This window comes from Stegodyphus dumicola, chromosome 10 (assembly GCF_044657685.1).
Source record: "Stegodyphus dumicola isolate Sdum_Otavi_A_Nest chromosome 10, ASM4465768v1".
Taxonomy (NCBI): Eukaryota; Metazoa; Arthropoda; class Arachnida; order Araneae; family Eresidae; genus Stegodyphus; species Stegodyphus dumicola.
Window position 1 is genome coordinate 93,952,821 of NC_140777.1, and position 27,374 is coordinate 93,980,194.

Here is a 27,374-nt window from a genome sequence, read left to right on the forward strand (position 1 = left end):
TAATAATGTATATATGTGCAAGATAAGTTGATAGAAAGGTTAATTTTTTTGATTGTTTACTTAAAACATCCAACAGAAGTCATACACTTAAAATTTATATGTATAAATTGATTCCCATATTTGCATTAAACCGAATATCTTTAAATACATTATCTTAGAATAATAATGTACTTATGTAGAATTTACTAATATTTTACTCTATATACATACAAATACATTGCATTATTTCAGACTTCCATATTTAGATATTTGGATAAAAAAGGCCAAGCATTTTTAGATGTCCATCTGTAAATAGTATAAAGCAAAACTCTTACAGAAGAAGAAGGAAAAAAAAAAAAAAAAAAAAAAAAAAAAAGGAAAAGAAAAGGACATTTGAAGTACAGTTCTTATACTAGAAATTAGGTGCTTTGAACCTGTAAGTTCTTTTGATAAAGTTAATGACAAGACATAGTGCTGCCATTTATTTCTTAAATAGAATATATAAATATGTCATCTATTACTTGAATATAATATATATATATTAATATGTAAATATGCTTGAATATAATGTATAATTATTTTCAGGAAAATATTCATAACATTATAATTTTTCTAACAAAAATAATCATCTGTTATCATACTTCAATACCATAAAATATATTTGGAGGTAAAATGACTTTCCCTGTATAAAGTTTTATTTTTGAGCTTATGAGGGCAGGATATGATAATAAAACAAATACTGTATAAGTCATTTGTAAGGGATTATTTTTTCTATATTCAGAGTGTGTAATCAGTCACATATATTTATAAAAAATTCCTTAGAATTATCTTTATTATAATTTTGTACATATCCCCCTCCTTCTTTTCAATATTAAATATAAGAGAGTCAATTGTGTTTTTAATAAATCATCATCAGGTACACTATGAAAAGGTAAAAAATTTTCACGTCTTTATATTAAAATTTGAGTTCTTCTAAGAGTTTAAAACAAACCCACACACAAAAGTTTGCTGTAGAAACCAAAATTATGATAAAAAATTTCTAAACTGTTTTATTTTAAGGAGCTGGGTGGTTTGTTTACATTCTTTTTCAGCAAAACATTTTTCGAGACCAGACTCAAAAATGTATCTATGCATGTATATCTGTGCACACACACATACATATGCTACATGAACACCTACATCCGTACATACAAGCATATGCACATACATTTCTGAATTAATCTTCTGAACACACTCTTTATGTATATAAATGCTTCTGTATGCAATTTTATAGAAATATTTAGCAACGCATGACAGAAAAATTACACAAGGTTTTAAGACGATTTTTCAATTTCGTTTCATAAGAATGTGATTTTACTGCTTGCATGCATGATTTATTTAAATCTGCTGATAAGAATTTCAAGAAATTTTGATTATTTGTGTAAACTCCGCATCAGTATAAAATGATCAAACATTAGCAATTTAAAAGAAGAAGAATATTCAGATATATTCAAAGTTCTTTATTTTATATAATGTTTTAGATATCTATCAAAGAATGATAGTAATTAGTCATCAAACGAAATAAAAAATAACTTTTTCTTGACATTCTAGCACTACACGGTAAAGCAATTCACCCTTCCGATAATCAACACAAATGTAAACAAACATCTCTTTACGACTGGTCGGAATGCGCAGAAATCACGAAAGTGTCTCTGCGCAACTAGTCGTACGTTTAGCATTTTTACCATGTTTCAGCTAAACTTCCGACGTCGTACGGGTAGACACAGCCTATCTTTTTCCATCTCTGTTTAGAATAAGCCGTCATCCCGGATAACTTCTCGTCAGTTAGAGACATTTGTGTCTTTCATGGAAAAGCACCATGAAAGGTACTATTTTATACACATCACTCGCATGCATATTTATGTATTATTATTTAGATTGCTGTTATTCATTTTCACCATGACTAATCTTTAGAATTAAACTAATCTTTAGAATATGGTAACAGGTAGTTTGGCGACATTTTGGTAAGGCGATAAAGGTTACTAGCTAGGACTTTAGCAATAATCTGAGAAGTACACAGTTCGAATCCCAGATTATTTTGTCTTAGAGAAATAAGAGATCATGAGACATGTAATGTGACATTTTCCGGAAAATTCGATCGTTATTGTAGCTAATAAGCACTTAGAAACAATTTCGCTGCTAAAGTGCAGAATCGCCCACTTATTTGTTTGGCGATTTTTACAAGAGTAAGAAGAATTAGATTTTTGTCAATTTTCTTTGACTTTTTAAGTGAAAATAGGTCGATGTGTACATAGATAAAGTCAAGAGTGTGCGCAATGCCATTTTTGTGCAATTCTGGGATGTTTTTTTAAGTGAAAATAGGTGGACGTGTACATGGATACCGTGTATGTGCGATTCTTAAAAACGCGGCAAGCGGTTTGCGATTCTGCACTTTCTCCCAATTTCGCTCCTAATCTTCGACATGATTAAGCATTTATAGTCCATAAAAGTTCTAGTATAAACGTAATTCGGCTAGCAGATTGCTGGAAAAAAATGTTGAGTTAAAAAAAAAAATGCCTTTACTTCGTGAAAACAAAATGGCGTCCAAAACAAAACTAGCAGGTTGCTGTAGCAGGTTGGTCGCCAAAAAATCGCCAAGTTACCATAATGTAAAGATTCACCGACATTTCTTTCAAAAAATTTAGGATCATTAAATAACTGAATTTTTTGTAATCTTGTTCATTTGAAGTTCTTTATGCAGTTTTAAGTTTTTTAATCTAAGATGTACAAAATTTGTTTATTATTCTTTTTTTTTTTTTTTTTTTTTTTTTTTTTAGTTTAGGTCAGTGAATTTAGATCAGGTTTATATACTTTTTGGATACTTAAAAATGTCTACATATTTTTAAACAGATCTCAGAATAGAATTTCGATTATTTATAGTTTTTATTAACAGCAATATCTTGCAGCACAATCTGAAGATATATTCCAATAATTTATGTATAATTTGAATGACTAAAAAAATTGAGGCTAAAAATATATCATTTAATTATGAATTCCTAAATTGAAATGCAAGTTTTACATGTAAGGCAACTTTAATAACTCTGTTGTGGGTTGTTTGCTTGATTGCTAGAGCCTCTAAATCTATTTGTGTTCAACAGAATGATTCATGTGTTTGGACAAAACAAGAAGCAGATGCTCAAATAATATGTTATTGGAATTTGCAAATGTGAAAAAGACAATGTTAAATGAAAATGTACTGAGGAAACAAGAAAATATTAAATACTGAAGAAATAAAAAATTAGTATTAATTAATAAGTGTTAGAAGATAAAGTATGTATTTTAAATACTTAAAAAAATTAATCAAAAAGTTTTCAAGGTATATCATTTTAGTTTAGTTCTTTTTCTAGTAAAGTAGCTAATATAAGAGACTTATTTCATTTACATATATCTCATTAATATGTTAAAAATATAGCTTAAGTAAGTTTTATGCATATATGGAAAGGAGGGGGGAAAAAGGCCTCAAATTAAAGCAATAAGTAAATAAATAAAATACACTGGTTCTATTAACACCTCAAAAAAGTACTGTTATGTACTCTAAAAACAAATCCCAAATATCGCACCATGATACATAAAACTCTTACAAAAAAAAAAAAAAAAAAAAAAAAAAGAGAAGAAATATGTAAAGAAATTCTTCTTTAAAAGAAGAAATATGTGATTAGGAATATGCTGTTTGTATTTATTTGATAACAAAGAAGATAACATATGCAACATCACATTATGAAAAATCTTGCAAGTCATTTATAAGACATTGATTAGCAAGGTAAACATCAGGTGAACATTCTTTTACAGTAGCAATAAATTTTTTATTCAAAATTCTTAAAACGCCAAAACAAATTTATGATCGATGCCTCAGATGTAAGGTCACACAAAAGTAAATTTGATTTAGCAGACCATGAGAAATTTATGAACTATGTCATTTATGAACAAATTGACTTTCTTCAAAATGTACTAGCAAATTTAACAAAAGCATGCATGAAATTTAACATTAACATTTAAAGCACTAGTATTTAATTACAGTTACAGGTATTAAATGAATTTAATCACGCTTTTAAGAATGCAATTTTCTGGTAAATTTAAATTTTTATATGAAAATGGAACAAAATTAAGAAAAAGTAAGTTTGTAAAGCTACTTAAAACATACTTCCACACAATGAAAATAAATTTAAAGTAACTACAGTTAAAAATACAACATAAAGATTTACAACTAGATCAAGCATGATAATGGGATTAAAATGATTTGTCAAATATTTAAATTAATATTTAACTGCTTCAAAATACCTTAAAAATAAAGAATATATTTATCTTACTATAAAAGAAAAAGCAAATTCATTTATAATTTAGATCATACTATCCAGTTTTTAACATTGGCACCAACTAACAGATTTGGCGACAATACATCATAATCAAAACATAGGATGTTACTTTAAATCTCCAATCGTACAGTAGAATTAAATAATAATAAAAAAAAAGAACATCACTTTCCTATATGCTGTTTACAAAAATTACAATTTTACAAACAGTATAAACTATTCGTGATAATAAAAGGAACAATAACATCACATACAATATTATACTGCACAAACACACACATTTCATAATTGATTTTGTATTTATAAAAATCAGATGATCATCAATAAGTGGCAGTTAAATGAAAACATATATTTTGAAGAATTATGAAGAATAATTTTTCTAACATTCTATGGAAAAATACCAAGCTGAACTCACCTCACAAATACACGCTCCTGGGCTGGGAATCAGTTGAGCTCGACAAGAATTAATTATCCATTTTCTTCGTCTTTCTTTATTTCTCGGAAAAAGAAATATCCTTATGCTATTTTTAGAATGACTGGAACAATTTGGTGCAGCACATCCACCCGTGTTTCTCAAAATTAGGTCGGAATCAATCAACAAATATGTCAACATAATAATGCTGATCCAATGGCAGGATAGCAACAAGTGTGCTTTGTTGGCTACAAAATGGACTATGAGTCAGCTCCCTTTTATAGAAGCCCCTTTATAGTGTTGGGCTGTACATCAACACTCTGTGATGATGTAGGCAACGAAACCTTGATTTATGTACACCACTGTATCTTTCCACACAGTTCCTTGCTACTGCATGCTTTTGGTTATAATTTTCTTCTGTATATGAAGAGGGATTTACATGTATGGTGTCAAAAGCGAAAGTTCCAACGGATAACCTTTATCACTTGAAATACTAAAAAATAAATATATGGAAATAAAAATTCATTGTACAGTTGGAGATATCAGATTTCAAAAAGAAAAAGAAAAAAAAAAAAAAAAAAATGTCACCCATTACATTGCAAAATCATTTTAAACTCATTAATCCGAAAGAAAGAATGCCATAATTTTTAAGTACAACAATTTGATAAATGGAAGATAGATGTCTATAAAAGAATTGTCTTTTATCTGCATTTATTGAAAACACACAATTTTTTAACTTGCATGTGTATCTAAATGCATATAAATTAGGTACATTTCATGTTTAATAAAATTTAGTAATCTATTTCTTTCACATTCCACCAATATTTTAATTACTACTTACTGAAAAAAAAGGGTATGGGTAAATATTACTAAAGAACTAAAATGAAATCATACTTAGTATAATATACTGTATAAAAATTCTAAAACATAAAAAATTATATTTATTTATTATTTCTATAACCAATAATAATCCATCTATAATTTGAAAGGATAATATTATAACAATAATATCAAATACATTCTAAATGCAGACAAAATTAATCAAAACATGCTACAGACTGAAAAATTGGTACTCTGTTATCGGGACTGGATTAAGGAATGTATATATGTATGCATGTATGTATGTGTCTATATGCGTACACATATACATACGTATGTACATATAATATATATATACACTCATTTCTGAATCCAGTTCCGATTACAGAAGAGTACAGAAAAATCTCATTTCAAGATTACAAGAATTGAGGAAGTATTGATAACTGACATTCAGTTTCTTCCCCTGTCCCTGAAAAATACTTATTTGCGCTTCATTTAATTTCTCAGAGTACAAATATGTTTGACAAAATGTGCTTATTTCCTTCCTTAAATAATTTTATTATAAAATTTTGGGCACATATCTATAAGCCAATAGTTTTTCCCTCCCTGCAGTGCTAAGAAGTTATGAACTGCACTGTCTCCCTATGAATGTGTCATGAACACAAGAACATTTTGCATTTTATTGCCAAGATCTTCATATTATAATCAGCAACCTTCAAAATATTACTGTCGTACATAAAGATCTTATCTAAAGGCTTAAACAAGAATAAAGGAACTATATGCTATCAATAACAGGAAATATAATGTTTATCAGGATTATAGAAATACATATGTTTGATAACTTTTAAATGCTTTGAAACTTATTAGCTAAATGATAATAATCTACTTAATATGAAATAATATTCTACAATATAAAATTATTGAGGAGTGTTAATTAAAATCCTTGGGTTTACTAAGAAAATAAATTACATAAGCATTATACAAATCTTATTTCAAATTTATGGAAAGATACATATTTATAACATTATGAAAGCTGAGTTATTATTCAAAACTAATCCTACTTCAGAAAATTCTCAATACACAGTTTTATAGTTTTACATATATGTAACAATTATGAGTACAATCTCATAAAATTAACATAACCTTCTCATTTGTGGTGTCCAAAATCAAGATCCGAAAGAGATTAAAATGACCTACTCACACTTACTAATTGTTTTTATGGTTAAAATGCGGTTTAGCCCACTGCTTGGCGATTGTTTTTCAATGGGCAATAAACGCGCCAACATGGCTAACCCGATGTTTTGAAGCTGTGTTGTTATTCTGTTGCCACTAAATGTTATCGCCCTGTGTTATATTTAAAGAAATTAAATATTGAAAAATCTGCATAAATGTTTCTCGCATTGTGATAAAACAATGGTACCTAGAGCCATCAAATTTTGAATAACATACGTTTCCAACCTAATATGGGTATCTTTAAGCCCAAACTTGGAATTTTTTTTATTATCTGATTGATATTTTGTAAAACTTGAACGAAATTTTTATTAGCAAACTCAAAGATTTCAAAGCGAGCAACTGATACACAGTACCGGGGAAGGGGAAAAAAAAAAAAAAAAAAAAAAAAAAAAAAAACATTTTTTACGTGCAGAGCGCAAAACTGTGTATCAGAAATTCTAAAGATATGCTCATTTTAAAATTATTTTGCGATATTGCTGTTGAACTGAATTTTAAGGTTTAAGTGTAAAAAACATTATATGATAAAGAAATGTAACACACAAAACGTTAAAAAAAACGCCCTTTGGTCGTAATGTAAAATCTAAAGCTTTCATTATTTTTATTTTATTTATTATTATTTTTTTTTTTTTTTACTTGTTAATTCTGTTGCGGTTTGAATGTTCTTATGTGGTTTCTTTTTTTAATCCAGTGTTTTCCCCCCTGTGGGTTTTAGCCTTTTTTCTGCATATATTACAGAAACGGCGTATAAGCGTTTGTAAATTTAAAGATGAGGGGGATCCAAAAGGGTTTCCCCCTGAAATAAATTCATATAAAAAACCCCTCAAAAAGACTTTAAATTTTTCTTTGAAAGGGTAAGCGAAAAAATTTTTCTTGTATGGTTCGTTTTAAAGTTGCTTATTTTAATATTTTGTACTTCTTTTTGGCTCAATCCTAGAAGATTGGAAAAGCTAACGTTGTGCAATTCTCTGATTTTTTTTAATGAAAATAGATCGATATGTACATGGGCAAAGCCAATGTAGTGCGCAATGCCGACGTTGTGCGCGATGCCGAGTTTGTGCAATACTGAGAGGTTTTTTTTTAAGTGAAAATAGATCGATGTGCACAAGGGCAAAGCCAATGTGGTGCGCAATGCCGAGTTTGTGCAAATCTGGGATGTTTTTTAAGTGAAAATAGATCGATGTGCACATGGGCAAAGCCAATGTGGTGCGCAATGCCGAGGTTGTGCGCGATGCCGAGTTTGTGCAATTATGGGATGTTTTTTTAAGTGAAAATAGATCGATGTGCACATGGGCAAAGCCAATGTGGTGCGCAATGCCGAGGTTGTGCGCGATGCGGAGTTTGTGCAATTCTGCGAGGGTTTTTTAAGTGAAAATAGATCGATGTGCACATGGGCAAAGCCAATGTGGTGCGCAATGCCGAGGTTTTGCGTGATGCCCCGTTTGTGCAATTCTGAGATTTTTTTAAGTGAAAATAGATGAATGTGCACATGGGCAAAGCCAATGTGGTGCGCAATGCCGAGTTTGTGCAATTCTGGGATGTTTTTTTAAGTGAAAATTGATCGATGTGCATATGGGCAAAGCCAATGCGGTGCGCGATGCCGAGTTTGTGCAATTCTGGGATGTTTTTTTAAGTGAAAATAGATCGATGAGCACATGGGCAAAGCCAGTGTAGTGCTCAATGCCGAGTTTGTGCAATTCTGGGATTTTTTTAAGTGAAAATAAATCGATGTGCACATGGGCAAAGCCAATGTGGTGCGCAGTGCCGAGGTTGTGCGCGATGCCGAGTTTGTGCAATTCTGGGATGTTTTTTTAAGTGAAAATAGATCGATGTGTACATGGCAAAAGCCAATGTAGCCAGTGTTTCAAATTGTGGCCAACAAATATTATCGCCCTGTTTTATATTTAAAGGAATTAAACGATTAAAAATATTTATAAATGTATGTATGTTTCCCTCATTTTGATAAAACAGCGGTACCTAGAAACATCAAATTTAGAATAACGTCATCCTCCTGCGAATATGGGCATCTGGAAGCCCAAATTTGAAATTTGGAATTTGTTTTATTATCGTTTTCATATTTTGTAAAACTTTAACGAATTTTTGATTAACATACTGAGGAATTTCAAAGCAAGCAATGACAATGCTCTACAGATAAAAACATTTTTATCTCCAGCGCGCGAGACTGTGTATCGGAAAATCTAAAGATATGCTTATTTTAAAATTATTTTGTGATATTGCTGTTGAACTGAATTTTACGGTTTAAGTGCGAAGAACATGATATTTAATTAATAAAGGCAACACGCAAAGTGTTAAAAAATGCACCTTTTGGGCGTAATGTAAAATCTTAAATTTCAGATTTTATTTTGTTTTTTAATTTCATTATATTTGTTGTCTTTTTTTAAAATTTCCTATCGTTGACAGTATTACCTATCGTAGCTTTAGATATCGAAAAGCCATGGCTTTCACAGCGCTTTTTAATAACTAGATACGAATCAATTTCTTCGGAGAGAGCACAAATGTCCGAAAACAAATTGTCAATTAGCAGACGATAATTTATGCTTTCAAAACTATACTTGCAGTTAAAAAGAATTTCCAAGCAGACGATTTCTTTTGGAATTTTTACTTCGTAATTTGGGCAGTTAATTCAGTTGCCGTTTGAATGTTATTTGGTAGTTATCAATCGAGCGGTTTTATCTGTGTGTTTTTAACATTTTTCTGCATATATTTCGTTAAATAACAGTCGCTATGGATTTATCTGTGATGCTGAGAGAGGTGAGTGATTGTACATGTAAATTTATTACTTTATTGGAAATGCAAGGGAAACGTGCCGTCATTGTCAAAAAGACTTTTTATTTTCCTGAAAAGGGTAAGTGAAAATATTTTTTCTTTTTAAAATTGCTTATTTTTAATATTTTCTTATTTTCTTTCATTGTGAGAAATTAGATTTTTAAATTTATTAATGAGTAGAATTCTAATACGAAAGTATAGAACGTGGTTTAGGAATTTAAGAAACATGGAAATGAAAGCTGTGTATGATGTTGATATTCAATAATAAATATTTTCCCTTTTTTATTAATATAAAGCTTAAAAAGTTTTAGAAAATAATGAAGATTGTTTACTTACTAGTATGTAAGAGATAGTGTCGTTACGTAGCAATAAGGTAAAATTAAAAAAAATCTGTTTTTATTTGTATAAATACTAAAGCTTTAAAATATTCACCCTGTATGAGAGACTGCGAAGTTGTTTACAGTTTTAATAACTGTTACAATTCACTTACCGTATTTAATAGTTTGAAATAGAAAAAATTTAGTATGCTTATTTCTACATCTGTAGAGAATACATTGTGACGTCAAAATCTTAGTCCCACCCATTTATAAACGTCACATAGCTCCGCCTTCGCAACTTTGTTTATACAATGTTTACTGGCGATTTTCAAAAATTCCCCGCCCCTGAAAATCGCCAAGCAGTGGGCTAAAGCACATTTTCACCGTTTTTATAAACTGTATTAATCTATCACTTGAGAAACTTGCAATATTTTCACATGATGCTTCTAAAATAGCATAATAATATACTGGTAAAGTAAAATGGAGAAAAGAATACTTTTTTCGGTGAAAATGTGCTTTAGCCCACTGCTTGGAGACTTTCAGTAGCGGCGAAAATCGCCAGTAAACGTTGTATAAACCCAAGGCCAACTTATACTCAAGGCCTGCCAGTGTGAAAATATTCTTTTGTGTTTTCGGTTGCCTGAGTCATATTCCTACCGATCGCAAGATGGCGCTGCAATTCTGCTACATTTTGCGATGTTTACAAAGATCGGAAAAGTACCAAAAACGAATTCTGTCTTGTTATATGCAAAGTTTAAAAACGATTAATCCATAGTAGTCAGAAATTGTTGATTTCTTATTAGTAAAAATATTTTAATTAGAAGGAAAGCATAGAATTTTAAGCTATCTCACCTTTTTTTTTTTCACACATAAACACCAGCTCGATTTTAATTCCTGCTTTGATCTAGACATGCGCTATTCTGAATTGTACGCATTACAACTACTTATTCTAATTTAAAGGTAATTCAGAGTATACACCTTATTTTTTAATTATGTATATAGTAAGAAGTTAACAGATAGCTTCAGATCATGTACTATTTCAGTGAAAAATTTTCAAAATATTTCTATCGGCTGTACTGGGCCAAAAATTAATTTAGTATCCCCTATCAAAGATGTAATTAACATATTAATACACCGTGATCTAAAATTTGTATATCTGTTTCCACGACATTGAAGTAAAAATATTACTTAAAGAGATTAAAGTAAGAATATTACTTAAAGAGATTAAATTTTACATACTGAAGAATTTTTTTTTAATTATTAAATACCTGTTTTTAGGAAATCTTAAACAATAAAAGTTTAAATAATGCAGATTTTTATCTCTGTGCAGTATTTGCATTGCAGATATTCAAAGACATTATAAAATTATTAGTCAAAAAAAAAAAAAAAAAAAAAAAAAAAAGGGGGGGGGGTCTTACTGTGGCATAGATTTTGAATGAAACTCAAACCCAAAGTTGCTTTTTTGACTAATTTTAATATTACACAGGTGTGTTTCTCTTCACTTTCATTTGTATTCTAAATTTCATTGATGTTAACATTAAGAAACTAGTAACTGAATTAAGTGCACTGCATCAATTTACATTTTCAGTGTTAGAGAAACTTCAATTTTTCAAATGAAAATAATGACATTTTTGATAAAGCTATTGATCAAATCAATCTGTTTGTTATAAATAAAAGAGACACAGGCATTATAAAATATATTTTAACATCACACAAAAAAATAATAACTCTCATAATCACAATATATACTTAAGAAAAGTTCAGTTCTGTATATCAAGGATAAAATTTGAAAACTTGGAATGGCTAAATATAAATAATATATCCATCACACATGCCCACAATGCTAAGTAGAATGAGGTATATACACAATTTTAGATATATATGCATTTAAAGTTAGGCAAAAAAACAAGCTTATTAAATGCATCACTTAAATATACAGCAGGTAGACATTTTTACACACATACAACATTTATCAGAATGACATGTGTACAAAATTTTATTTACAAAATTTATTTATTTACACGCTGGCAGCGTGAGATACTGATATAGTTCATTATCAAGAATAATGTATACATGAAATAAAATTACTGAATTTCACAAAACAATATTATCACTATTAAGCACACATACACATAAGTGCCATCTTGATACATTACCTACATGACATAAATCCATGTGTAGCATTCCCATTCCAGATTAATCAGAAGATGATTAATAGTATAATAATAAGATAATAATAAATTCCACACAAAGTTTTGAAAATAACAGCATTAGATGCAGAAAGATTTCATAATTAAATAAGCAGAATGAGGAATTTCAGAACTGAGTTCGATGAGGTATATACACAATTTTAAACCTATATGCATATAAAGTTAGGCAAAAAAACAAGCTTATTAAGTATAGCCCTTAAATATACAGCAGCTAGACATTTTTTACACATATACAACATTAATCAGAATGACATGTGTAGAAAATTTTATGGCTGGCAGCGTGAGATACTGATATAGTTCATTATCAAGAAAAATGTATACATGAAATAAAATTACTGAATTTCACAAAACAATATTATCACTATTAAGCACACATATACATGAGTGCCATCTTGATACATTACCTACATGTAACTAGCTGACATAAATCCATGTGTATTATTCCCATTCCAGATTAATCAGAAGAAAGTTACAAACAAAGTTTTGAAAATAACAGCATTAGATGCACAAAGATTTCAGAATTAAATAAGCAGAATGAGGAATTTCAGAACTGAGTTCAATGATGTATATACACAATTTTAAACCTATATGCATATAAAGTTACGCAAAAACCCAAGCTCGTTAAGTATAGCCATTAAATATACAGCAGCTAGCCATAAAATACACTTTTTGTTAATAACGAACAACGTTACAAATAGTGAGCGTATAGCAAAATTTTAGCAGAATGCGAGCGCCACCTAGTGATTAATTTTGCGAAAGCCACTGAAAACTGGGAACCGGAATTTCGTTCAGTCTGGCAGGCCTTGAGTATAAGTTGGCCTTGATAAACCAAAGCTGTTTCAAAAGAAGCGTCGTCACTCCCCTAATACTAGCTGCCGCCAGATAGGTTGACTGCAGCGCTAATTCAGTGCAGCGGTTGCGCTGTGAGTTGAAACCCTTCCCACGTCTTTTCCTCCCCCCCCCGTCACTCGTAAACAGAACTGCAATTGCAACTTGCTCGTTTTAGCACCGCTATTATAAGGAAACTTCTGGTTTTGTTTAAAAATATAGTTTATTTAAAGTTAAACATTTAAATTGCAAATTACGTCGTTTTGGTTGAAAAAAATCCAGTAATATAAAAAATTTATAAAAATAATATAATGTAAAAAGAAGGTAAAATAAGAAAATAATATAATTTAAAAAGAAGGTAAAATAAGAAAATAATATAATTTAAAAAGAAGGTAAAATAAGAAAATAATATAATTTAAAAAGAAGGTAAAATAAGAATAAAATAAATTTCTAAATATTCAAATATTCTTACTTTGCATCAGATGATTTTTTATAATAATGATGTAACAACTACATATGTATATAATTTATTTTACAGCAAAAAATTTATAGAACCAATGTTTTTATATATGAGTAATTTTATTAAATAATTTCAAGAAACAGGCAATGAGTAGAAAATACTAAAAATTTTATTATTACTAGTAATAATACAAATAAAACTAACAAAATGTACTTAAAATTCTTTTACACCAAACTACAGTCTTTTTTTAAATAAAATATTAATGTATACATACAGTCAGAAAAACTGTTGATTTTAATACAAATAAATATTATTTTTGGATTTATTGCTAGATGATAATAACCTGGCTTGAAAACCAACTTACTTAACTCTTTATATCACCACACAAAATTGTAGCCATAACACCTTTAATTTTTTAAAAAACAAATGAGGAATTAACATAAAATAATTATGAAGCATTACTACACTTTTCAGCAACTTCTTGATTAGATGTTCCAGACAGTGGCGTAAATAGAACTCTTGGGCCCCTGTGCAAAAACATTTCCTGGGCCGCCTCTCCCAATAAATTTAATGTGCTTAAAAATAAAATAATATCAAGGATTCCTGAAGCCAATGTTTTCATGATGATTTTTATCACATCTGGATTAATTGTTAAAAAATAAAAGCACCTTCTTAGGGAACCAGTTAAAAGGTACATGAAGAAAGAATAAAAAGGAAAATATTTTCCCTTAACCAGCTGTTGAAATGCAAATTTGCTTTGGTCTCGGTATTTGACGCTAGATGATTTTAATTATTTAAGACTTTAATTTAGCAAACTTATAAATAATTAGTTATATTATAAACTGACAAATAAAATAATTGATAAATGTACAGAAAAGATATTACATTAATATATAGTACTCTGTGATTCACTCAGCTTACGAACATGATTTATGAAATAATATACAAGTAATAAATAAGAATTTTTATAATGTAAATGATACATTTGTTAAATATAAAACATATTTATCATAAACTTCATAAATAAAACTATTTGAATATATAATTTTTGTAGAAAATATGTATGGTAAAGTTTTTTTCTGTCCTTTTAAAAAAACTTTCAGTACACTCAACTACTTGAATACATTATTTTTATAAAAAAATATGAATGCTAAAGTTTTTTTCTGTTTCCTTTTAATTTTCCTCATCCTGTACTGCTTGTTCTTCATCTCTAATTCCTCCCCGTCTCAATAAGTGTAATTATAACGCTGGTGGTCAAAATTCATCATAAAGACAAAAATCCTTCTTTACTAAAATTTGTGTCTAACCTTCATTTCTGCAAAATTATTTATCAATACTTGAACATCCATTTCAGCTTCAACGCTCAATAGTGATAGATTTATTAACACCCAATCTTGTGTCATAGTGTTTCTTGAATATATTTTTATTATTGAAAATGACCTTAGTGAATCTTTACTTCATGGTAACTCGGCGATTTTTTGGCGACCAATCCTGCGAGTTTGTTTTTCGACGCCATTTTGTTTTAACGAAGCAAAGGCATTTTTTTTTTAAATTTTAACTTGGTATCCATGTACACAATGACCTATTTTCACTTCAAAAAAATCAGAGAATTGCACAAACTTGGTATTGCACATTCCCTTCACTTTAACCATGTACACATCAACCTGTTTTCACTTAACAAACACATAAATACTTGTTAAGGAAACAAGTATAAAGTTTCTTCATAATTAGTTAAAATAAAGTTGTATAAAACAAGTTTTGGATCAAAAAGCAAAAATCAGTTAGGAAAAGTGGATATATTTTAGGAGCATTAATATTTACGATCATTGCTGTTTTATTTGCATCTTGGAAAGCTATTTATGTCTCAGAAATTAATGATCTCAGATTTCCTGTCTTTACACTGCTTATAAATTAAGAAGTATCAATTTTTTATCTTAATCAATAATTATTATTATTTTCTTATATAAACAAAGTTGAGAAGTGGAAACATAAGCTGCTTCACTTTTATATCTCTGTTAAAAATTCAAAGTTTTGTAAATGTATATGTAACAAATATTTTCAATAATGCATTAAAACACTTAAAAAATAAATAACAAAATAATTGCCACCATAAAATACTGAAACAAGCATGAATACCAAAGTGATAATTAGATGTCATGCCATAATCGGTTCAAATGATTTGTATTGACACACAATTCACTTTGGAAATAAGAAAGCCCATTTTTGAAAAGATGTTTGGAAACTCATAAGAAATTACCTTCTGCAAATTTACCTTAAAATGGACATAATTCAATGCTGTACACATTAGAGCAATTTAGAATATCCAAAGTGAAAATGGAAAAAACAATATTTTCATTTCCATTTACGAAATAACAAGTTGAACATTATTTCAAAATAACATTTACGAAATAACTGTTGACAAGTTAATAATTAATTTATTTTTATTTTTATCAATACATTAAATTACGTTGTTTGCAATATAGAGCATAAAAATGACAGCTTTACAATAGTAATATACAATATAAATAATAAAATAGTATAATGGTTTAAGCAGTAGGTTAAATGAAAAGAAATATCCATGAGGAATATGCACACAATGTTTACAACAGAAAGAATATATATTTCACACATTATTGTAGCATACTAACCATGAATACATAATAATAATATGAAAAAAAAAAAAAAACCCTCAGCAATTCACACAAAGTAGCACATACACCCTTTGCTTTTAATTTAGTTAATTACATTTCTATTAATGTTTCCCCTTTTGTAGTTTTTTCAGATCTGTGTTATATTTACTAATTTTTCTATTTTTTTCCCGAAGATGAATTTTTAAAAAAAAAGCAGAGGCAAAAGATACAATCTTCTTTTTAACATCATTTGAATGAAGTTCACAGCACAAAAACTGAAACACTGGTAACTGTGATAACACATTTTTCAGATTTTGCAAAATGTTACATATTGGCAAGTGGTGGGAGAAAAAATTATTTGCTTTCTGAAGAAGTTCAGCAATGCATTTTGTCATGCTTTCTGACGGATGTGTCAACCCTCCTTCCGTTATATCCTGATTTTTATATTCTTTAAGGTATAAAAATAGAGTATGCTGCAGCATTGGCTTTGTTCTGTCTGTCAGTGAAATACTGCATATATCACACTCATTAAGATTCAAGGAATATAATACCTTTCTGGATAAATATCCACTCAGATAAGCAACAACATTTTGTGACAAATTATCAAGTCTTTCAAAACATGCATCCTGACAAGGGGAATCAAAATCAATGACAACAGAGTCATCAAAATCATCATTACTTGTAATTTGTCCTTCTTTCACCTCCTCCTTCTGTACTTCATTTTCCTCAATTGTAGTTGATGGTACTGCAGACAAAATGAAAAACATAAATTTATCCCCATCTGCCTCACAATTTGAAAACTTATTTGTGTTACGGAAAGAATTTACACATGCAATCTTGAAAAGTGAAGAAAATTCATAAGCAGATGGATTTGTGCGATTGCCCCCACTCCCTCGGATACGACTGAAAAAATTTTCAAGACAATCCTGATTGCACCTCTTTGTCATAAAATATTCCCGTTCATGTAACATTTCTTCAGAAAGTTTTAGTATTGCTCTGAGAGTTTGCAACCAGCCTATTCTGCTACGTGGTCCTGAAGCATGCTTTCTTGGACCATCTTGGTTTTGTGCAAGCGGTTGCAAAAGAACCCATGATTCAACATATGCTATCATCTCTTTCCAAAAATTAATATGTGCAGAACCTTCTTTCACTGCACAATGGAGCTGTTTTCCTCTTAAAGGATTCTTTCGAGTTCCATTCATGGAGTCAAACAAATTGTCAATCTTTAGAATGAACTCTACTGTTGGAGCAGCACTTGCTTCTATCAGTCCAGACAAAATACACAGGTTCATTCCTGCTGCTACTGTGTGGCTGAACACTTGTGCAGCAATAGCAACTTTCATGGAGTTTAATCCCATTGTATTTAAGTGTGCATCAGTCATTTTCGGTGCACAGCGGATAAGCAGTGTTTTATCTACTTCATGGAAGTCTCGAATGTATTTGAAAGATACGAATCCTTTACTTGTCTGCAGGTCATACTTCATAAGATTCCTCCTCAAATTTTTCAAAAGATGTGGTGGATCAAACAAACAATAAATAGTCTGTCCATTAAAATAAAAGAATGGTTTAAGAGAATCCACTCCTAAAATTCTAAACAACCTACTATTATTTCCCCCCTGGTCACAAACCAGAGCTTTAACTATGGCATTAGCATCCGATAATTTTGTTAAAGCTTCTGTGAGTATTTCTCTCAGTCTTTCTGCATTTATTGCATGGTTGGAGAAGTAAAATCCAAGTGGAAGTTTCTTCTTGCTGGTTAAACTTCTCAGCATTAATACTAGTACATGATTTGCAATTGAATCACTGGGAAAACCACCTAAGTCCTCAAATCCAACTATGCGATCATTTTGTTTATCATGCACTAGACAGAGTTTCAACGACATCTCATCAAAGACCAATGCAAACATTCTTTCGTGATTTTCCTTATTTTGTAAAACTTGTTTTAGTGCTGATATGATATCTGCACTGATTCCTGTACATGACAATTTTGATGAGACAAAACGTTGAAGAGTTCGTTCAGCTGGAAGTTCAAGGAACTCTTTCAAAACACGATAAGCTGCCCGACTTTTGCTGTAGATGCGGTAGGCGTCGATTTTATCTGAATGCGTAAAACGTCTTCTTTTTGTTTTCTGGGTATTCAGTGTTACCTGGCGTTGAATAAAAGAAGATAATTTTTTACTAACTCCTTGACTGGAAAGGGTTTTTTCAAGAGAATGAGCTGTAGAAAATTTCTTCTTAGATGACACAAATTTTAATTTCAGCCGTCTTGCCATGTCACGATATTTTTTAACTTTTTTTGACAATTGTGATTTTCTGGGTGTGTATTTTTTCCCAGTATAATGTGACTTCGGTGTGCTACAGCTCACTGGTGTTGAAAATGACTGCTGTGGAATGAGAGACATTAAAGATGCGTTACAAGTTGAATGTTCAGTGGAGCAGACATTTTGATAAAGATTATTGGGTCCTTGAACATTGGATATTAATTCCTGTTGAAAATCTGACTGATGATGTTCAGAACTTGGCACTGTGATATGATTTATCTCGGGCATTTTATCTCGAACTGAACCATTTGTCACAGAATTTGGCACTGTCATGTGACTTAACTCAGGCACTTTATCTGGAACCAAACCCTTTGTCACTTGGAGTTTTGTAGAACATGGTACTGCATTGTGTACTAAACGATGTTTAGTAGTGATATTAACGAAGCACCAGTCTTCAAAATGTACCACACATAGATAGGCTCTTTTGTGTAGGTCAGAGGCAGGAACACCCACAAGCTTTTCATTCTGCGAAGCCTTGACCCAAGCTTGACATCTAAAACAAAAAAAGATGGAAAATAAATAACTATACATACATAACTGCATTAGTTTAATGTATAATATAAATTGCATTAATTTAGTGTTCTGGAGATAACCCTAATACTGCCCCCTCTCCATGAAGCAATTTTACTTTTTTAAGCATCTATGAAACACCAGCATACTTTTAAATAACAGATAATGAAATATTGATTAATGTGAATTATCCCTCTTCCCTACATTTAAATTGAAGCCTGTATTTCCTGAAAAGATGAAAGCAAAACTAGTGTCTTCATTGAGCAATTTATTATAGGTTTGCCCCCAATCCTCTCCATGAAAATGTCATACGGACTAATAAGATTTTTTTTCTCATATCAAATAACAAAAATGAATAGAAAAAATAAATTTGACAATATTTTTTTCAATCTAAGGGGACCAACCCAAAACAGCAAATTTCATGGCCCACGGGAATCATCACGTTCACACAGTAAGAGTCATTTACTTTTTATCACTTCACTTGGATAAAACAACTTCATTATTCTATTGATACCCATTCTCCAATTACGTAATCGTTTACCTGTAATTTGGACATCCATATTTTGTTTACTATTGTAAACAGTGCATTTTGCCTACACCTTTATAATTGGTAAACTATTCCTAAAAATAGATTTACAAACTAAAAGCATGTTCTTTTATCAATCATTTCACCTTAACAATCAAAGATCATTTTTTTTTATTATTATTATAATTCACGCCAGTAGCTTAGTCTAGCATGCAGTTAATGTAAAAGTACTGTAATGTGTTTTGTTTCAAACATTTCTCTCTTAACACTTTTTGTTTATCCAGATCACAAACAAAAGCAATACATTAACAACTTTTAAGTTGCTTCAAAAATAACACCATTACTTTCAACAGGGTTAGGTGGCTATAATGTGCCAAACCTAAAGGAACTGTAATATAAATAACTCTGGATGTGCAATATTGCGGGAAGAAAAGGTCTAAGCTTCACTTTTTTTGTTTCTGAACCGGCAAATAAACGCCAAACAAATAAATGGGCGATTCTGCACTTTAGCCGAATTTTTAAATATCAATTTTTGTTTCCGAGTTTGAGGTACTTTATAAATTTTTCAGCAAAAGTTCAGGATGAGATACAAATAAATTATATTTAACGAAATAATTTTTTATGACAAAAGTGGAAAGAAATCATAAAATAATTTAGTACTAACCTTTGTTCTTCCTTGGGAAATCTGTAGAAATGTATTCCATCACTTTTTGATTCAATCTTTCTATTACAGCCTTTAAATCTGCAGTAGCGATAAGCCATTATGTCAGAAAAATGAAAATAATAATGAAATTGGTTCTGAAAAGATCCGTTTGATAGAAACTGCAAAGAAAAATGTACGTGAGTCAAATCAATGCAGGAGCTCTTGAAACCAGCATGGGCATTACGTTCAAAAACAACTGTAAATGGGGAGCATGCGCAGTTCAATTAATTGTGTTTCCACAGCGCAACCACCAGGAGCGCTGCGATCGCGAAAAAGCGCAGGTTCGTCCATTGAGCTTTTTTCCAAGTACCGCTGGATGCGCCGCTGATTAACTTGCAGGATTTGCAAGTTTTGTTCCGGCTGTCTGAGTTAGTTGCTATAGAGCGCTGAAAGTAGGAGAATACATGAGTGAGACCTAAGTCAGGATTGCAGATGTTGAGAGGGCGTGGCTACCTTGTCACGTGAGGTGTGAAGAAGTCGTTAATACGTTGCGAGATTTCAGGTTAGAAAGTCCATTGAGCTGACGACGCTTTATTATATATACAGCTTTGGTATAAACAAAGTTGCGAAGGCGGAGCTATGTGACGTTCATAAATGGGTGGGACTAAAATTGTGACGTCACAATGTATTCTCCATGGACCTTATAAGAAATAGAATCGCCGCTTTTTCAGACGGCCCAGACTTTCCTTTTACTATCGATAATGAAATGGCCGTTGTTTATCGATTACGAAGGTTTTAATGCTTTGATTTGGAAGTGTCTACCCGTACGACGTCGGACGGCTAGCTCTAACATGGTAAAAATGCTAAACGTACGACTGGTTGCGCAGAGACCATCTGCGCATGAACATGCCTCCAATGTGCCATGCGAATCGAGCGCCATTTTGTTCTCGAACGTGGTCGGATGGTGTGGTGAGTATACGAGTGATATCTATTGTTCCAAATTTTAAGTTGAAATTCAAATAAATTAAAATTCTAATGATTTTTCCACTTAAATGAATAGTCTTTTTTTAAATTTAATTGTCTTTTTGATTAATTTTAATCAATATTATTTTTTTTCTTGCACAGACCGCAATTATAGGCATAATTCGTTTTCTGCTGAATGTATAGTAAGAATTATTTTTGATTTTGTAAATATTTAATTAACTTTGAATACAAAATTATTTATGAATTGTATATAGTTTATTGGTTTGTGTGTGCAGTTAAAAGGAAGAAAAAAATTCGTGGTGTTTATGTACTTATTCACCCATATTTATTATTAAATACTGCGAAATGTAATATATTCTTGTATTTCTGTGTTGTTTTGAACAAATATACTCATTTTTTCATGTTCTCTGTGATATCGTATTAATAGTAATGTTAAATATCTGGCCGAGCAAATATTTTGGTTATCTGCGCTCCACTTTCCATACGTTATTGGAAATCAGCTTTAATAATGCATTTAGTTGAACATGCTTAGCCAGAAACATTAACATATTAACTTCAGCCGAGCTACAGCGTGTAATATTAATACCAAAAGCCTAACATTCTATGTACATTTATTGTAAGCAATTCTAGTATTATTCTGTTATTTGTAGCGAAATTAAAAATTGCAGCAAGAAGCAGTGGCTTTTGCTGTGATGTGGGTGTGATGCGGCTATTCTCATTCTTGATTGTAAGGTAAAATTAAAATTTATAATCCATTATTTGCTTAAATGAATAGGTTTTCAATTGTAATTATTTATGTTAATTCATTTTTTTAAAGCAAACTGGTGAATGCGATCTGGCGATCTTTTTTCCCTGAATTTCTGCATGTATAGGTTAGTAAAAACTATATTTGTAATAATTTAATTTCAGTACAAAATGTGTATTAAATATATATAATTTGTGTGTATTATTAAATTTCAGAATGTAGTTGCAGATTAAATAATTACATGGTTCTGCTCGATTCAGGGTAAGAAATGAATACGGTGTACTTGAAAGGTATTTTTTCAATGCTGTACGCATAACTCTATTTTCTTATTCAAACGTAATTGTATGGTGTGGCAGTGATATTGATGTGCCTTTTTTTTTTTTTTTTGTTGTTGTTGTTGCTTACGTACTTATTTATACAAATTTCTTATTACATTCTGTGAACAAATTTATAATTTTGTTGTTGTTATTGGATGAGCATTGGTGCTAAATGTCTAGCTGAACAAATTAATATTTTTCTTAATATCAGCAAATATTTCAGTTATGTGTTCATTTGGCAGCATTTACTGCAAACCAGTTTTAATGTTGCTTCTACTTAACCAGAAACATTAACATCGAAGTTGAGCCAAAGTATGTTTTGCCAGGAAGCTAATGTGTGCTATTTTTTATGAGATTCTGGCCATGTCTAACCATATGCTTTTGCAGTGCCTTTCTTATTTTTTTTGTCTGCCATGGTCCATATGATTTGTTTTTAGGATTACAGTATTTTTAAATTGTTAAACTTGTACTCATCTTCAAACATGTCTTTTCACAACAGCAATATGGTAAAACTACATATTACGGTCCAGATTGGCGAGTTTTAAAAAAATTGCCAAATCGATTATTTTCGTGTGTTTTAGAAAATCGCTAACTCATCATATTGCCGGTTACAAATTTGAATTAATTCTGTAAACATGCAAAAATATCTAAAACAGGACTTCAAGAAAAACAATGAAGAATCACACACTGCTTGGCGCATTTTTAAGAATTACACATCCTCGGTATCCATGTACACATCAACCAATTTTTTACTTGAAGAAACATCTTAGAATTGCACAACTGCACAGTCGTAGTCGAGAAGTTGAGTATGCAGCTGAAATCATAGAATGAATGTCAGTTTGTGTTTGCTTCACTGTGTTTCAACAGTTCTTGTGTTAAGTTGGCATTAAGGTAAAAAATTACAAGAAGAAAGGTTCAATGTAACCTTTGTATGTATTTATGGGATTTTGTCTTTGTAAGTAAGACAATGATTACTGCATCAACAAATACATTTTAAACTATAGGAAAGCTCATTCTAATAATGTATTGAAAAAGTGGAAAATGAGGGAAATATTTTTAATAAATTTCAGCACTGTAAAGTGCGGGGGGTGAATATAGCAATTCATCATTGGCAGGTCTTCGATAAAGCAACATGCATCATAATAATCATCTTTATGACTAAAGGTAAGAATCAGCCACAGTGCCAAAAAAAAAGTCCCTATTCTGTTTTGACATTCAAAGTTAAAATATGCATCAGGTGATTGTATAGTTCATTAATGCCATATATTTTGTTAATTTCACAAAACTGGATCAAATTATTTCATAACAGTAGTATATAAATTTCATAAATTTGCCAGTTGGAATGTCCTCTGGAGCAGGATTTTTAATTTTCTTTTCTGTTTCAAGGGCAAACTTGCTAGCAAATTCCAATCTGTGTAATTATGTCGTATATTAACCCATTAAATGCTGTGGTGCTCATTTGGTTATCGTAAACAGTCAAAAGTCTTTAATTTGGACTCTTCGGCGATTTCAGATTATCGGTTTTTTTGTATTATAGCTCATCAGTTTAAAATCTTTTAAGATGGCATGCAGAAATTATAAAATTAAAAATATGAAATAAAGAGCAATTATGATCTAAAGGGTATCAAAATTTACAAAAAAAAAAGTTTAATATTTATTTGTTTACTTTATTAAACTTTTCTTTCAAAGTGCGCATGCGTAAAGCATACCTTACGCATAGTCGAAATTAGAAAATTGCAACCAGAAAGCTATTTCTTGTGTATTCATGATATTTATAATGATTAATTTGATTTAAATCATATCAAAGACGGAGTACATCGAGATAAAATACTACATTTAGTGAGGAATTATAAGCCGAATAAAATAGAAAAATATGCCCTGAAGATGATAGTGCTGACAGATCAACTTCCAGTTCATTGCGCGCTCCGACGTACCCCCCCCCCTCTCCCGCAGAGCAGCGCGAAATTGATAAACAGATTTCGGAATGGTTAGAGAAACAAATCACCTCTCTGTCACTTTCTTCATGCCTCTAACCATTTTTTGCAGCAATTCCACTTTTTGTTTGATGGGCATCAAAACATGCTTTCGCTTGTAAATCCTTTGATATCTCCAGAATCGGAAACTCTTTTCGACATAATCGAAAGTTCAAGCTTACTTTTTATAAAATTGCTCTAACAGTCTGCAAAAAATAATAAGCCGGATCCAATTAGAAGATTAAGGAACAACGCGAACTCCAACATTAACTGAAATAGATAATTTTAGCTTAGCTTATACAGTCCATTATAGATTAAATGCATATGCGCATGCGTTTAAGCATATGCAGAAAGTTTGTAGCTTTGAGGTCCGGATTATAGATCATTCCGGGTTAAAGACTTGACTGTACTTTAAGCCACCTAGTAACACCATCTACCTATCTCGGAGGGGAAAAAAGGCAACATTCAACTCATCCACTGAATGTCATCTGTAGAAAACCTAAAGTGATCACTACCTATACGCTCTTATGCTGAGCTCATGTTCATTTCCACATTCCACTCTCCTCTTATCACAAAAGCGAAACATGTGTTTTGAAAACGGATTAGACATAGTGGATTGAGGCTAATTTTGGTCATTGTGATTTCACTATATTATTTGTGAGTGTTGATTAAAGCGGTTATTTACTTCTAGCAACAGTCCCTGCTAGACGGGACTTTCCTGGGAAATAAGAACCAATCAGATGAAAGTTCTGCTTCTGAAGGATCATGTGGTCCCAATCTGAGCGATAATCGATTATTGTTTGGCGTTGTCTTTGTAGTAAGTGAAAATGGTAACCTAGCTACATGGGTTTCCTGGAAATGTGCGGGTTTTGAGAATTTCCCCTTTCGTCATCCAGTTCGGCATAGCCGAAAGATAATGCGATTTTAAAAATTAGATAATGCTTTTTTTTTTTTTTGTTTTGTTTTGGTCAGTGTAATTTGTATAGATGATGGACACAAATTCATAAAGCCGCATTTGGAGATTACAGTTGATACTGAATAGAATTTCAACAAGCATTTTATGATTGCATTGTACAAGAAAAGGCTTGAGAAAAGCTTTGAAAGAATTTAAAGATAATATGGGATTCCCAGAACCTCTGTAATTCTGCCTTTGAAGATGACGGCAATGATTTTATAAACGTGGAGCTTCCTCCACAGCAGGTTGATGGAATTTTCTGATGATGGACTAGAGGCAGAATGAGGCATTGCTAGCAGTGACAAGTGTTATTTAAGATTCTGTGCTTAGCAGTGAATCATTACGAGCATTTCAATAGAGATTAAAAATTGTCTTCAGTTAGTCATTTATCTTGAGTAACATACGAGAGGATGCTGAACAGGCACTGGAAGCTGTAGACACACTAATGTTTGTGAAAAATGCAACACCATGAAGGAATTGTTGGAAATGAATGAAATTTATTCCGCATATTACCGATAGTGATACAAGTAAACGATCACATTTACAAACGAAAGTTGGAAAATCAGTACTTTGAGTTTCTGTCATGCCGAGCGAGAGCCTGTACACATCGTGGCATTGAATCGTATAGGTTCTGAATGTAATCCTGGGGAATGGCTTTGACTTGATGTGAAAGTTCAGTTTCAGTGTGTGCCCCACTAGCTGTACGTGCGAGTCGCTGACCGATGAAATCCTAGGCATGCTGATTGAGCAACATATCTGGGGAAGATGCAAAACCTGTTGTAGCTTAAAGAAGGCTTGTGCACAGGCATTTTTTCCCCCCTAAAATATAGTGCCTGGAATGCATCGAATAATGGATACTCTGTCATCATTATACTCCAGATTGTAGCAAGATTTGTTGGAGAAAGCAACTTGTTGCCACAGAGCACGCCACGCACTGAGTTGCAGTGCTCACTGAAGTCGGAGGCATATGTTACTCAGCGACAGGGCAATCCTGCATAGAGGAACCCTTGCATGCAGTTCATGTTGCAGCAGACAGCGACGAACACTTGTGCTGTTGTGTGCCCCATTGCCAGGATTTCACCTTGTTTGGTTCTTGCTGTCCATTTCTTCCAAACATGCATCACTGTTGTGGCATTGTGCTGCGTGCGGGCTGTGATTGTTTGATATGAAAGTCCACCCTCTTCCATACAGACGATGTGGCCTCGTTCAAACTTGTTGGTATGGCATCCTCCGCTGTTGACGAGGCATACTGAGCACAAATTAAATGTTCACTGCAGACGGAGGATGTTAAACAGATTTCAGCACAACTTTACAGTCCTTTACAACTGCCAGTTCTCATTTCATGCATGCATAATCCCTTTGTAATTCTAATCATTTGTATGTCTTAACTCACTTTACATTTCATGTAAGTTTGGTTCAAAGTGCATAATTCCTTCATGGTTGTGATTTTCACAAACATTAGTGTATATTAGGTAGTCCTAACTAAAAAAGCATCTTGAAATAAAAGTATGCAGTTGTCCAGATCAAATGTTTATTTTACAGAAAAATATAAACAGCTTATGCATATATGCATTGTTTTTATAGGATTCTGATCATACCTGAATAATTTTTCACTAAGTTGTATTTTACAATAATTCTTTCAAATAAGTAACAGTTACTTATCCATTATTTTAATTAAAAGAATTTTTTATATATTTTTGTTCTTATCAACTAATGAAAGGGATGTATATGTATTAATTTTATAAAATTCATGTGAATGTATGCAAATAAGTTGTTTATAAATGTCACATAAGTTTATACCTCCTTAAACCATTTTCATGTGAAACAGAAGCCTTATTCATGACAATATAATCAAACATACCAAGGTATAATTTTATTAAGACCCTGAGTTACATCAGTATGAACTTATGATGGAACTATTGGAACAATACTCATCATGAGTTGAGGATTATTTATAATTTGTCAGTAGGCATGTATGAAAATGGGTTTTGTAATTAATATTGAATGTATAACTTTTTCTTTTCATATAAATACAGAAGGATTTCATGTCTGCAGATAATGTATTACAAGAGGCTGTTGTGTGCTAGTGGACAAGCTGGTGAGAAGCTGAACACTAATAGCTTGAATCCTGGTGAATGGACTGCCTGCATAAGCGTCGTCATGATTTTTCCACGTGTAATATGAATGCAAGCCAGTTTGCCTTAAAGCATCCCTTCTTGGAAAATATCTTCTAGTGTTTCATCACAAAAATCAGTCAAAAACTTTTTCTCATGATTTGAAAAATGCGTATAAAGGAAGTCAAATTTAATTGATAAATTGTGCATGCTGGGATTGTATACTATATCATATACATTTTTAATATATTTTCTGTATCTCTAA

General features: G+C 31.3%; 1 long non-coding RNA gene across 1 annotated transcript; it reads left to right on the top strand.

Moving 5' to 3' along the window:
* Nucleotides 1-1,574: 1,574 nt before the first annotated feature.
* LOC146995036 (uncharacterized) lies at nucleotides 1,575-27,374 on the top strand. The gene is made up of 2 exons (XR_015043484.1): nucleotides 1,575-1,844; nucleotides 27,032-27,374. It is a non-coding gene; the product is annotated as an uncharacterized LOC146995036 (long non-coding RNA).